The sequence below is a fragment of the Chiloscyllium punctatum genome, chromosome 5 (genome assembly GCF_047496795.1).
Source record: "Chiloscyllium punctatum isolate Juve2018m chromosome 5, sChiPun1.3, whole genome shotgun sequence".
NCBI classification, from domain to species: domain Eukaryota; kingdom Metazoa; phylum Chordata; class Chondrichthyes; order Orectolobiformes; family Hemiscylliidae; genus Chiloscyllium; species Chiloscyllium punctatum.
Genome location: NC_092743.1, coordinates 67,582,753 through 67,596,954, shown reverse-complemented (window position 1 = coordinate 67,596,954; position 14,202 = coordinate 67,582,753). Strand labels below are relative to the sequence as shown.

The following is a 14,202-nucleotide window of genomic DNA, read 5'->3' as shown; positions in this document are numbered from 1 at the left end:
CTGGTCAGATTGTGGCTTTGGGCTCTGTATCTAAATAAGGATATGCCTGCATTAGAGAGGGTCTAGGAGAGGTTCGCAGAAATGACCCTGGAAACATTAGAGGGTCAGTGCAGACTTGAGGGGCTGAATGGCCTCTCCCTCCACTTTAAGGATTTTAAGATTTATGAAGGGCTTCTCATATAAGGTGTAGTTGAGGACTCTGGTTCTGTACTCAATGGACGTTAGAAGGGGATCTGATTGAAACTTACAGAATACTGAAAGGCCAGGACAGACAGACATGGAGATGATGTTTCCACTAGTACGAGAGACTAGGACCCAAGGGCACAGATTCAGAGTGAAAGGGCAATCCTTAAAGACAAAGATAAGGAAGAATCTCTTCAGTGTGGTTAGTCTGTGGAACTTATTGATTTGGCCTCCACAGCCCTCTGTGGCAATGAAAGTCAGAGACAGATGGGTTCTTGATTGGAAAGGGGGTGAAGGGTTACAGACAGAAGGCAGAAGATTGGGGTTGAGAAGCATATCACCCACGATTCAATGCCAGAGTAGTCCCAGTGGGTGGAGTGGCCTAATTCTGCTCCTTATTCTCTGTCACCATTCACAACTGGATGTCAGGGGACTGCAAAGCTCAGTTCTGATCCATTGCTTGTGGGAGCGCTTAGCTCTGTCTATTATTTGTTGCTTATGCAATTTGGCATGCAAGCAGTCTTGTTTGCTGGCTTCACCAGATTGATTAGAAATGCCTATGCCCTCCTGGACTCTTCACTGAGCAAGATTTGATCCTTTGGCTTCATGCAATGGTTAAACAGCGAATATGTTGAGCCATGAAGTTGTAGATTGTGCTGCTGTTGATGGCCTACAGCATCGCATAAAAATATCCAGTCTTGAATTGCAAGATCAGTTCAAAATCTGCCCTATTTAGCACGGTGATAGTGTCACACAACACAACGGAGGGTATTCTTAATGTGAAGGTAAGGACTTCAAATCTACGAGTGTGCAGTATTCACTCTTACTGACACGGTCATGACCAGATGCATCTGCAACCAGCAGATTGGTTAAGATTAGGTCTAGCAACTATACCCTTCAGCAATTTTTGAGAAGATTTGTAGCTCAGGTTGATGATATGGATGTAAGTTTGCTCGGTGAGCTGGAAGGCTTTTTTTCAGATGTTTCATCACCATACTAGGAAACATCAGAGAGTCTCCAGTGAAGCACTGGTGGTATATCCTGCCTTTCTCTAAATAGGTCTTAGTTTCTTAAGGTGGGTGATGTAATTTCCTTTTTTTTAAAAGAACAGCAGTATAACCTTGGTAGTGAACATTTAAATTCTTCATCTACTTTGCACCCTTGACACACATGTAAAACATCGAGAAGTGTTAATTAGTTAGGTGAGGGAGGACAGTACATAGTAATCATCAGGCAGGCTCCCTGTCCATATTTAACCTGAAGGATTGCGACTTTATGAGGTACTGAGTCAATGTTGAGTACTCCCAGGGCAACTGCCTCGTGATTGTTTAAAAAAAAGCTTGTATTAAATTTAACCTATTTTTCTAAATCAACCTGCTCAGAGAATTTATTACACATTTTGGAGCAAGTGGGAATTAAACTCGGGTCTCCTTGTCCAGGAGTAGGGACACTACCATTGCATAAGAAGGTCCGAATTGTAACACCAGTTCAATGGCAAGTTGTCTATTCACTTTCATTTCTTTGTTGAGACTTCATAATAATTGATACAAGTAACAGCTTGCCAGGCCATTTCAGAGGGCAGTTAAGAGTCAGCGTTGCCGTGGAATCACATGTCGGCCAAATCAGGTGAAGAAAACAGATTCCCTGACCTAAAGTGAACCAGATGGGTTTTTCCAACAATCAACAATCATTTCATAGTCACCAGTTTTAGTTTAGTTCCAGGTATTTTTTTAACTGAATTCAAATGCTATCAGCTGCCATGAGGGGCTACAAACCCGGGTCCCTAGAACTTTAGCAGAGTTTCTGGATTAATAGTCTTGCAATAATAGCACTAGGCTATCACCTGCTCATATGACTTCAAGACTGATATGTCTTATAAAGAGATCTGTTGCATGGTGCTTGTTTCAGTCTTTTATATAGAATAAAGATTATGCTTTGATAAACGGGAAACCTTGTCATGCAATTCTAATGTTAATACAGAGTATTTGTACTTTTCTTTATATTAACAGTTACCAATAGATCTTAACAGGGCTCAGGTGACAATCTTTAACAAAAACTGCATTTGTAGGAGTTAATGTCCCACCAGATTTGGGGACCACATGTGCAAAGTTCATCCTGCAACCTTGCACCTGTCATATGAGCAATTCCCACAGCACACCACCATCCTGTCTGCACTATTGTTCATCATGGGCTCTTATTTTAAACCCGAAGTAGTTCATTACATTCTAGCAACTAAGTACAATTAATATGGACATGATTGACATTGTTAGAGGTTTTGAATCAGGAACTCAATGGAAGTTTACACTCATTTGAGATCCCATGTTGTTCACCCACCAAATCTCCAAGATAATATTATTGTGGCCAGTGCTTAAAGCACTCCTTAGGTACCCCTTCAGACCCTGACACCCTTGTGCAACATCACCTACCAGCAAAGGTGGTCTTAACTCGAAACAGGAGTGAAACTGTGTACTAGGGTTATGGCTGCCATTATGAACACCTTGTACAGTCTCCACAATTCCCAATATCAAACCAACAAACTCTACTCCCTAAAATGTCCACTAAATTCATCCTTATAACTACACTTCAGTTCATGTATTTAGTTATGTTCCTTCATTATCCTTCAATAGATTCTAAGATCCTAATCCAATTTTGTGTATTTTGTTTGTTCATACAATGAAGGTATTACTGGCTAGGTCAGCATTTATTTCTCATCATTATTTGTCTCAAAGTCAGTTAAGAGTCAACCACATTGCCTTAGGTTTGAGTCGCATGTAGCCCAGCCTAGGCACCACCCTAAAAGATCTATATGAGCCTGATATTGTTATGGCAATTGATTCTATATTTATAGTTACCCTGAGGCTAACATTTTATTCCTGGTTTTTACTGAATTCAAGTTTCACCATATTAATATGTTGGGATCTTGAACCTCTGTCGCCAAAACAATACTGTGGATTTCTAGAGTACTACTGATCATGGCATTACATCAACAACGCTTTTTGGTTGGTCTCGATTCTTCATGAACTGGCAATTGAGATTTTTTTTTGAGAGAGGATAGGATAATATATAGTTATGTTGTTCCTTGTAACATGAACACGAGGTGGGTGTAATGCAGATAAAGTGGCTCAGTGGTTAGCGCTGCTGCTTTCACAGTGCCAGGATCAAATCCAGCCTCAGATGACTATCTGTGTGGAGTTTGCAAGTTGTCACTAACAGTGTTGGGTGCTCCAGGTGTCTCTCACAGGTTAGGTAGATTGGCCAAGCTAAATTGCCCCACAGTATCCAGGATTGGGCAGATTAGATGGATTAGCCATGGTAAGTGGGGGTTATGAGGATAAATTCGGGGGCTGGATCTAGGATACACTTCAGAATATTGACGCAGAGGCAATGGCCAAATGGCCTCTCACTGCACTGTACAGATTCGATGAAAACACTCTTCAAATCAAGAGGATTCTTGTGCTATTGTCATTGATTACTCAACTTGCTATTATGTAAGTGCTTGAGCATGTTCTGTAATTTTTGCAAATGTACTCAGTGAAAAGTATTGATTTGCATTATTGTTCTTCCACTTGTGAGTACAAATGAAAACAGTTCAGAGACAGTGCCATGGAGTCAAGATAGAATCTGACCTGCTTATGTCCAAACGTTCCCATTTTTTTATACATATGAATGGAGAACTAAGGAAGAGAACATTACTTCTCCAGTGTGCAAATAAGCATAAGGCATCCAGTACAAATATTAATGCTGTCTCTGCCAATCAGGAGGATTGAAAGAAGCTGTACAACTCAAGAAAATATTCAATGGCACAAATAGCATAACAGTAGGGAATTTGAAGTTGGAAATAAAATAATATTTCTTTTAAAGAATTAGTTTGTTTATCTGAAAAAATGTATTCTGCATTATATTTTTCATAGTAGGATTAAAAGGTAACAGAACAAATTCATCTTGGCCTTCCCCTTTGCCGAAGGCAATATGTTGAAATGTTTCATTTCATTCGATGTTATTCAGATCCAGGAAACAGTACTTACTTTGAGTTGACTAAGCAGCTTCTGCACATATTCATTATTAATGACAGTAGCATAGCCAGAAGTAGTAAAAATCAGCTTTTCTTTCTTCACTGATATTTATCCTTGGTTTATTTTTAAACTAAACAGATTAGATCAGCACCAAACAGGAGAAAGTACTCAATTAATGTTGTGCATCTGCCACTTCTTTACTGAAACGAAGCAAGGCAGGAAGTGTAGCCAGAAAGTTTTTTAAGCATGGATAAGCATGCCACTAACATTATGCCCATCCCTGATTATGCTGGAGAGGGTGGTGATTAGTCATTCTTTGAAACACAACAGTCCAATGGTGCAAGTACACCCATAATAATAGTCAGGAGGGAGTTCCAAGATTCAGACTTGGCAGTGAAGAAGTTCCAAATCAGGATGGTATGTGGTTTGCAGAACTTTCAGAACTGTTCTGCAGCTGCAGCCTTATTTTCAGACATCATGGTTTTGGAGGTAGTGCCTAAGATGCTTTGATTGTCTGCAAAGCATCTTACAGATGGTAACCACTGCAACCAAGGTGCAACAGTGTCGAGGCAGTTAATGTTTAAAGTGGTTCCAATCAAATGGAGCGCTTTATCTTGGATGATTTCAAACATCTTCAGCATTAATGAAGGGTAAGTGAAGGTTACATCACTTTTTGATCATCTTCAAGGCACATGTTTTGGGTGGTCAGGAGGTGGTTGCTCAGAGAAAAAAAAAAATCTAAAATCTGACCTGCTCTTCTAAGTTGGTCCAGTTAAATTTCTGGTCAATTACAATTGTTCAGGACATTGATGGTAGGAGATTCAGCAAAGACAAGCTTAGTGAATATTAAAGGGCTGTAGTGAAATTATCATGTTCAAGACAGCCATTGACTTGCACGTGTGGTCTAGATATGACCTGCAAACTGTCAGCCCAATCCTAAATATTGTTTTGGTCTTACTTCATGTGGTTATGATTGTTTCGTTATCTAAGAATTGCAACTGGAACTCAATATGGTACAATCAATGGAGAAACAACTGAAGATAGTCAAGCCCAGGACACTGTTTTGAAAATTCTTGCTAAAATATTCAGGTGCTAGGATTAGCTGCCAACAGTCACATGATGGTGACTCCATTCAGTGGACAGCTTTCCAGATTTCCATGGACATTAAGTTTTACTAGGACTCCTCAATGCCACATTTAGCAAATTGCTCCTTTGATTACAAAGGTTATCCTTTTCAACTTTGGATCCCTTGTTCATGTTTGGTGGGACAAAACAGACCAAGGATGATGATTGAGGAGTCTGGGACATTGGAAGAAAAGGAATAATTCCATATATATGACCATGCCGAGCAGTTAGTTAACGAATCCATGCAACAGCCCTTGCAAACTCAGCAATGCTTCATAGATTTTACTTTGGAGTCAGGTGTGCCTTTGTTACGACATGGTGCCAGGTCCATACTAGGTATTCTGTCTGGCTTAAATTTTGATTTTCATAGGGATTGGGGGCAACTTAATTATTTTCCCAGTTATTTCAGATAACAATTAAAAAATGTCCAGAGTCACACACTGGTTAGAATTGGTTTAGAATGGCAGCAAATTAGGGAGCCACACTAAGTTTTATGACAATCTGGTTGTTTTGTAATCTCCAGTACTCATACTAATCTTTGCTTTTTAATTTATTCAATCAAACAAATACAGGTTCCCTAGCTGCAGGATTCAAACTCATATCCCTAGATCATTCATCCAGGCCTCTGGAATATTAACTCAATAAGATATCGACACCACTACTCACCCACTAAAATCATTCCAGTTTTCTTCTACAAATAGACACAAAAGTAAAAATCAATTTTATTCATAATTAAAGTACAGCTCGTAAAGTTTTAAATATAACTGCTGCTAGTTTTATTCTTCAGGCATTAAGTTGACTGTAAGATGTGGCTGAGCACGACTGCAGTACATATAAAAACACACAGCTAATCCTAGTGGCTGAATGCATAAGTTAATACCTACACTAAAGCTTTGTGACTACAAATGACAAATATGATCATAAAAATAAGACAGAGGGGAAGGCACCACCCCCCACCTTTTCCTCCGCTACATCGATGACTGTATCGGCGCTACCTCGTGCTCCCACGAGGTGGTTGAACACTTTACCAACACCTTCCACCCCGACCTCAAATTTACCTGGACCATCTCAGACTCCTCCCTCCCCTTCCTAGACCTCTCCATTTCTATCTCGGACAACCGACTTAACACAGACGTTTACTATAAACCGACCGACTCCCACAGCTACCTAGATTACACCTCCTCCCACCCTGCCCCCTGTAGAAACACCATCCCATATTCCCAATTCCTTCACTTCCGCCGCATCTGCTCCCAGGAGGACCAATTCCAATACCGAACAGCCCAGATGGCCTCCTTCTTCAAAGACCGCAATTTCCCCAGAGACGTGGTTGATGATGCTCTCCACCGCATTTCCTCCGCCCTTGAACCCCGCCCCTCCAATCGCCACCAGGACAGAGCCCCACTGGTCCTCACCTACCACCCCACCAACCTCCAGATACATCGTATCATCCTTCGTCATTTCTGCCACCTCCAAACAGACCCCACCACCAAGGATATATTTCCCTCCCCTCCCCTATCAGCATTCCGGAAAGACCACTCCCTCCGCGACTCCCTCGTCAGGTCCACACCACCCCCCCCCACCCTCCCCAAACAACCTTACCTCCACTCCCAGCACCTTCCACTGCAACTGCATGAAATGCAAAACTTGTGCCCACACCTCCCCCCTCACTTCCATCCAAGGCCCCAATATCCATCACAAATTCACCTGCACCTCCACACACATCATTTACTGCATCCGCTGCACCCAATGTGGCCTCCTATACATTGGGGAGACAGGCCGCCTACTTGTGAAACATTTCAGAAAACACCTCTGGGACACCTGGACCAACCAACCCAACCACCCCGTGGCTCAACACTTCAAATCCCCCTCCCACTCTGCCAAGGACATGCAGGTCCTTGGCCTCCTCCATCGCCAAACCATGGCAACATGACGCCTGGAGGAAGGACGCCTTATCTTCCGCCTAGGAACCCTCCAACCACAAGGGATGAATGCAGATTTCTCCAGCTTCCTCATTTCCCCTCCCCCCACCTTGTCTCAGTCCCAACCTTTGGACTCAGCACCGTCTTCTTGACCTGCAATCGTCTTCCCAACCTCTCCACCCCACCCCCTCTCCGGCCTATCACCCTCACCTTAACCTTCTTCCAAATATCGCATTCCCAATGCCCCTCCCACAAGTCCCTCCTCCCTCCCTTTTATCTTAACCTGCTTGGCATACCCTCCTCATTCCTGAAGAAGGGCTTATGCCCGAAACATCGATTCTCCTGCTCCTTTGATGCTGCCTGACCTGCTGTGCTTTTCTAGCAACACATTTTTCAACACTAAAATATCTACCAGTATGAAAAATCCAAAGAGAAAAATGTGAAATAAAAATAAGCAAAACTATAAGAAACTATTTTTAATTCTATGTAAAAGCAAGGATATCATGAAAGTTAAGATGTTGAATCAAAGATAAATAACACATTGAATTATTGTCTCTGCAAAATATTCATGAATGAAAAACAGCACTAGCCTTAGATCCAGAGGAAATTTTACAATTAGTCTAAATTAAGGTTGGAAAGATTAAGGAACACTGGATGAATAAGGATATTGAAGTTCTAAGCAAGAAAGAACCATATTAGATGTAGACAACCAGGATCAAATGCATTCCTTGAAGATTATAAAAAGAGTGCAGGGGCATTCTTAAGTGGGACATCAGGAAGGCAAAGACAGGATATGAGATTGCCTTGTCAAATAAAATTAAGGATAATCCAAAGAGATTCTAAAAGTATATTAAGAGCAAAAGATCAACTAGAGAGAGAACGGCTGCTAAAGGTTCAACTTCATCTTTGTGTTGAACCTAGGGAGATATTAATGAATATTACGTCAGTTTTGACTGTAGAGAAACAGTGAGGCCAGAGAAGTCAGGCAAATAAATATTGCTGTAATATGAACTTTTTTCTAAACGGAAGTGGAGTTGAGTGGAGGGTGACTAACATGCCTATTAGAAGGGCTATAACAATATGCCTCAGAACTATAGATCTGTAAGTCGGACATTGGTGGTGGGCCAGTTGTTGGACATGATTCTGAAAGACAGGATAAACATGCATTTGGAAAGGCATGGAATGATTGGGGATAGACAGCATGATTTTTTGCAAGGAAAAGTATGTCACACAAGCTTAATTGAGGGTTCTGAGGAAGTAACCAAAAAGATTGATGAGGGGAGAGTGGTAGACATTGTTTACTTGGACTTTAATAAAGCCTTTATTAAGAATCTGCATGGTAGACTAATTAATAAAGTTAGATGACATGGGATTCAGGGTGAGCATGCTAACTGGATACATATTATCTTTAAGATAGGGAGATTCCAGCCTTGGGTGACTGTATGCAGGGAATATGAATATTCTCACTACGTCTATGTGGATATCTTCCAGATGCTCAAAGTTATAGGTTAGGTGGATTGGACAGGTTAAAGTGTCCATAGTGTCCAGGGAGTGCAGGCTAGCAGGAATAGCTATGGGAATTGCAGGGTTACAGGGATATGGGAGAGGGGTGAGTCAAGGTAGAATATTCTTCGAAGGATCAGTGTAGACTCTATGGGATGAATGGCCTGCTTCCACATTGTAGGGATTCTCATGACATTTTACCACAATCATTTGATAAATTAACAACTAACGAAAAAGGTTTTGAAAGTTTTAGCCCCACCAGGATTGAAATGAGAAATTGTAAAAATGTACAGGTAGTTCTCCTATAACGTGTGTTTATTTGTCTGTAAAGCAATTTATGAATTGCTGACTTTTTTTGCAAAGTGAACTCCCATTTGCTGTTACACAATTCTCATCCTCAGCACTAGGTGTCATGGTGCGCAGAGGACTGGACTCTGCGTCAGCATCACATGATCTATCGGCTCATGCACTTTCCTTGTGAAAGATTCATGAAAGGTATTGTGAAATATTTGTACTAGTGGACTTGGAAAACCATTGTTAAAATGGTTCTACAGCCAGAGGACAAGAAGCTGGGAACAATCAGTTAATTTAGAAACTTAAGGAATGAGATAAGGGTCAAATTGCAATGGAATTGACTAACAGGAAAAGGACAGTGTTGTGCAGCAGGTTGAAAGTTGGCTTTATTGTTTGCATCAAAAGCTTTTGTCTTTGTGTTTAAAAACTGTTTAGATATTAAAGAATATCTGTCGACCTACATGAATATGTTCTAGTGACCAATCACTATGGTAACCAACTGCAAAGAAATACCAGTACAGGGGCTTGGACATGGTCAGTCAGCTGCTCAGGGTAGTCAGGAAACTCTGCATGTAGTGGGTGAAGGAGAGAAAAGTGGGTGGCACTCTTACTTTTGGTGCATGTGTGGAGATGTCCTGAGGGTGTGAGAAGGCTGTGCAGGAGAGATTCAGAGTTAAGTCAGGGAGAACGAGAGTGAGTGGGGAAGATGTTGCAGGAAATGGTCGGTACAACAGCAGAGAGAGTATGAGGTATCAACAAGATGATGGTGGCACTTCAACTGACAAAATGGAGAAGGTCATTGATCTTCCTATATTCTGTGCACTTCTTCAGATGGTTGAGACTGCATGGTATGACCTGGATGGTAACCTTGGTCCAGGTTGACATGATCCCAGTATAGTATCCTCTGTTGGCCTGGGGGAAAAAAAAAATCATCCTTCCTCTGCATTACCATGTTCCTGCCCAAAAAAAGGCACAAATTTTCCATTATCTGCGACATCCAGGGCCAATGTCAGGAACCATACAGGGCAGTTCCATACTGAAAGCTCTTGTCTGGGTGCACAATCTTTTTAAAGGTGGTGCTGCACCATGGATGTTGGTCAATTCTGGCATATCCAGAATTGGTGAGTTGTTTTGGAAATGGCACATGATATGATGGTGTTAGAATATGTGAGAGGGACACCAAAGGGTGGGGTAAGTTATAAATCTGGTGGGTTTTGTAAGATTAAATTAATAAGATGGGAAACCCTCTGAAAAACCTGACAAAACTGACACTTACCAAAAGAAATTAAGATTTAGCCCTTTATCTATCAAGGCAGGTTTCATCCTGGGATCTGACTTGTTTGTGTTACCATTGGATGGGATCAGAAGACTGGCTAGAATGTAATGAAGCCAACAGGTATAGATGCCAACTTAGACTAATCTGTTGCAGAGTCTGATGAATTGCACAAAGCAGTACCATACAACAGGTTTCATTTACTTAGACTGCTGTTGTTTGTGTCAGGCTAACTACTATTTTTGTTTGGAGTTTTAATGATATTTTTGGTTCACCCCCAACCCTGTTTTCCCATAGGCCCCAATATTTCTACTGCACGATTTTCTATAACACAGCATCGCACGGGAATGCAATCATGGTGTTATAGGAGAACTACCTCAATTCAGCAAACAGACACTGGCCACCCTGCTCAGCAAGACGAGAATTACTTGTTTGCGAGAGCAGCCCTTCTTCCTAGCGTTTAGAACTCACCGACCCCATCAGAACGTCACCGGTCCATGGCGCGGGTCTTTAAGCTGTAAAACAAACAATGAACAAAGCCACACAAAGACAAACTGGCACGGGCGCAGTTGTCAATAACTCAAGGTCTCCTGAATTTAGAAGTTATTCTTTCTTGCCGATACCGTCTTGCCATGGCATCTTTCCGTAGATCAGCCTGTTAACTCAGATCGGACTAAAACTAATGCGCCCTGTAGCTCTATGACTGCAATCTTTCCAGATACCGTCTTGCCACAACCTCTTTCCATATGACGGGATCAGCATGTTCACTCAGGTCTGGATCACACAGCTGGCCGATATTTTAACTGTCATTTCTCTCCTTTCTTAAAAAAAATCCAAAAAAACCAATCAAATTCACAGCAGGCTCGGGGCATTCGCAAGGTGGACACAAGGGCAATCTTAATCAAGCAGATTCGGTGAATACCTTGTAAAATAGAGATCCTACCGACGACGCCAATTGTTAGGGAATAAATCTTATGCCGGATTATTTATAACAAAGTAGTCAGGAGTCGTGACCTTGAGCAATTAACTAGCTTTAATCATGGCCATGGGAAAGTACACTTTCGTTCAGAGTGTATTCCAATGAAGCACAGGAGTGTTGCAAATTATATACTATATCACAAGCCCACTGCCCATTAATTATGCAACCTAGGGGCAATCACAAACTAAACAGACAGTTTGTACAGCTGTTACATACACTGCACAGACCTACATTTCTTAATGTCTACAAAACTGAATGTTATCTCATATTGCAGGTTTGAACTAGACAGGAACAGAGAAGTAGCATAACGGATGTAAACAAGTAGCATAATCATCATATACAGAAGCAGCACTGTATCTATGGGGCCTGGGGAACTGAACAGTTTGCAGCTGCAAGGTCATATTATTAAAGCAAATTCTGCAGCTTAATTTCTAACAGCAGGGTTAGCAGTCTGCATCTTACTGCAAAGATTGCTTTGTGACAAAATGGCTTCCACAGACATTGGGTGTCAAGTCTGGTCAAATATTCTGCCATAGATACATAATGACAATAACAAATAGCAGCCACTGTTAATTCCTCTCAATTCCCTATTTAATGGGAAAACAAATTGGGAAGTGGGTGCAAAATGGGCTTCCAGTTCATCATTGACTTTACTGCTCCACTGTCAAAGACAGGGTTCACTCCCAATGAGCAGAATGCATAGACTGATCCTGATTTCAGGGTAAATCATGACTGTAGGACAAGGGACATAATTCTAAATTAGTAATAGGCAAGGTCAAAATAAAAACTTCTCCACTTGTATTTTCATTCAGCTTTCTGACTATTTTACAGGGTCACATGGTCATTGTGTTGTTTATACACTGTTCCCACTAAAATAATTTGCAATTTTTATTAAATAAAACTACTTTGCATTATTTATTACAAAGTTTAGACAGTGAGACATGACCATTTATCCATTAAAAGTCATCGCCTTTAATATATTATCTCTCTCTATCACACTTCTCATTTAATTGGAATTAAATTGGTTAGATATGATCAGTCATGTTGTAGGAAATTATGCTGGATATGCTAGTGTATTTAAAATGCTAAATTAATAAGTTTTTTTTAATTATTCAAATTTTGCTGGTTTTTCATTTCAATTTCCAGATTCTCCTTTAACATTTCTTCAGTGTTGGGTGTATACTTTCTCAGAAGACAATGGTTCAGATGGTGTCTCTAATGAAGTTTACTATATAGAAATATGAAAAAGGAACAGATGTAATGGGTTGAATAGCTGATACACAAGCATATATTTCAACCTAGGACTGTAGTACCATGGGTCATTTAGCTGATCAAGTCTGTTCCATCGTTCACTTAGATCATTAGTGTTTGGTCTCTCAACTTAATGTTGAATACCTTTGTTGTATATCCCTAGATACTCACATTAAATCAAAAATGTTTTGATCTCAGTGTTCTAAAATGCTTATTAATCCAGAAACTTATGAAAATATAAGGTGTACAAGTCCTGTATGAAAAATGCTTCCAGATTTCCATTACTGATCACTTTCTTGTTTTGTCTTCCACCCACATCACACTTCCTCCCCTCCCAATATTATTTCCCATTCTGCCTACTCCAGGGGAAAAGACACTTTCCCCAATTAACTGCTCTTGCAAAATCCTAGAAATACAGACTTCAAGCCTCCCCTCATGACATTTCTCTAACAACTAACCTAATCAACTACATCCATACTCACATCATCACCTGAGATACCTCTGATCCCATTAAAACCATGACCACCTTTCTCATTTTGGCTGCTCCCCAACATCGCCATCATCTCTGCTTCATTTACTATAAATGCAGACTTGAAAAGATATGGCAGACATTTAGTCATTCATTGTTATATCCAGCTAGACCACCCAAAAAGGTTATCTGGTCCTGTCCTTTGTGGAATACCTAGCAGGTTCTACAGTCATTCTGTTTAAAAAACTATAACAATAAATGCAATTCTAAAAAAACTCCCCCTGCTTTCTTTCTCTACTGTAATCATTTTCTTACTCCCTTCTCTCCAGTGTCCTTCACCGTCACGTCCAACAAGTATGAGAAGCTCATGAACTTCTTTGGCATTAAGTTCGACGCCATTTCATCAGTTCCTTCTTTTACTTTCTTCCCTTCCCTATTTCACCTCATCAAGCTTCCTCAAAGTGCACCCCACTCGTCTTTTCTCTAGTTTTTCATCTTTCTCTAGTTTCTCTTGTCTCTCTATGTGTCTCAATGTCATTTTATTTTATTACATCCCTATGAAATAGAGACATTTTATTGAACTAAAAAAGGTATTTAACATTCACTGCTAAATGACTAAGTTGTCAGTTTCAGATCATGCCCTCTTATTCTGAATTCTACAACAGGGTACATAATTTCTTTGCAAGTTTTCTATTGAATCCCTTAACTATTGTAAATGCCTCAATTTGACTACCACTTTAATGTTAATATATCTTGCCTGATGTTTCATGTCCAAAACAGAAGAGAGTTCTCTCGTTGAGGTCCAGCTAAAGTTTTACAAAACTGAAGCATATTTCCTTACTTTTAACATTCAATTCCTTTTAGATAAAGGCCAATATTTCATTAGCCTGTTAATTACTTTTGATTTTTCTGTCATCATGTCACAGGTCCTGTCAACCAGATAATTAGGTACATCACAAAGCCACTCTCAATGATGCACTATAATTACCGAGTGAGTCATAACCCATTCACTCATTACAATTTCCTCATTTATTCTTACATTTATCTTTTTAGATGCTATGTGAAGACAAGCTAGATGAATCAAAATTTTTTCCTCAACTATTTTTCACATTTGCAGATTAAACATTAACAAAGAAAATTAGAAACATTGGAACTGAAACCTACTATATATTATTGTGAATTACTTCTGCATC

At 40.3% G+C, this 14,202-nt stretch overlaps 1 protein-coding gene across 4 annotated transcripts in view; it reads right to left on the bottom strand.

Moving 5' to 3' along the window:
* Positions 1 to 14,202, bottom strand: part of sntg1 (syntrophin, gamma 1) — a 524,044-nt gene that overhangs the window by 346,009 nt on the left and 163,833 nt on the right. The window lies entirely within an intron of this gene.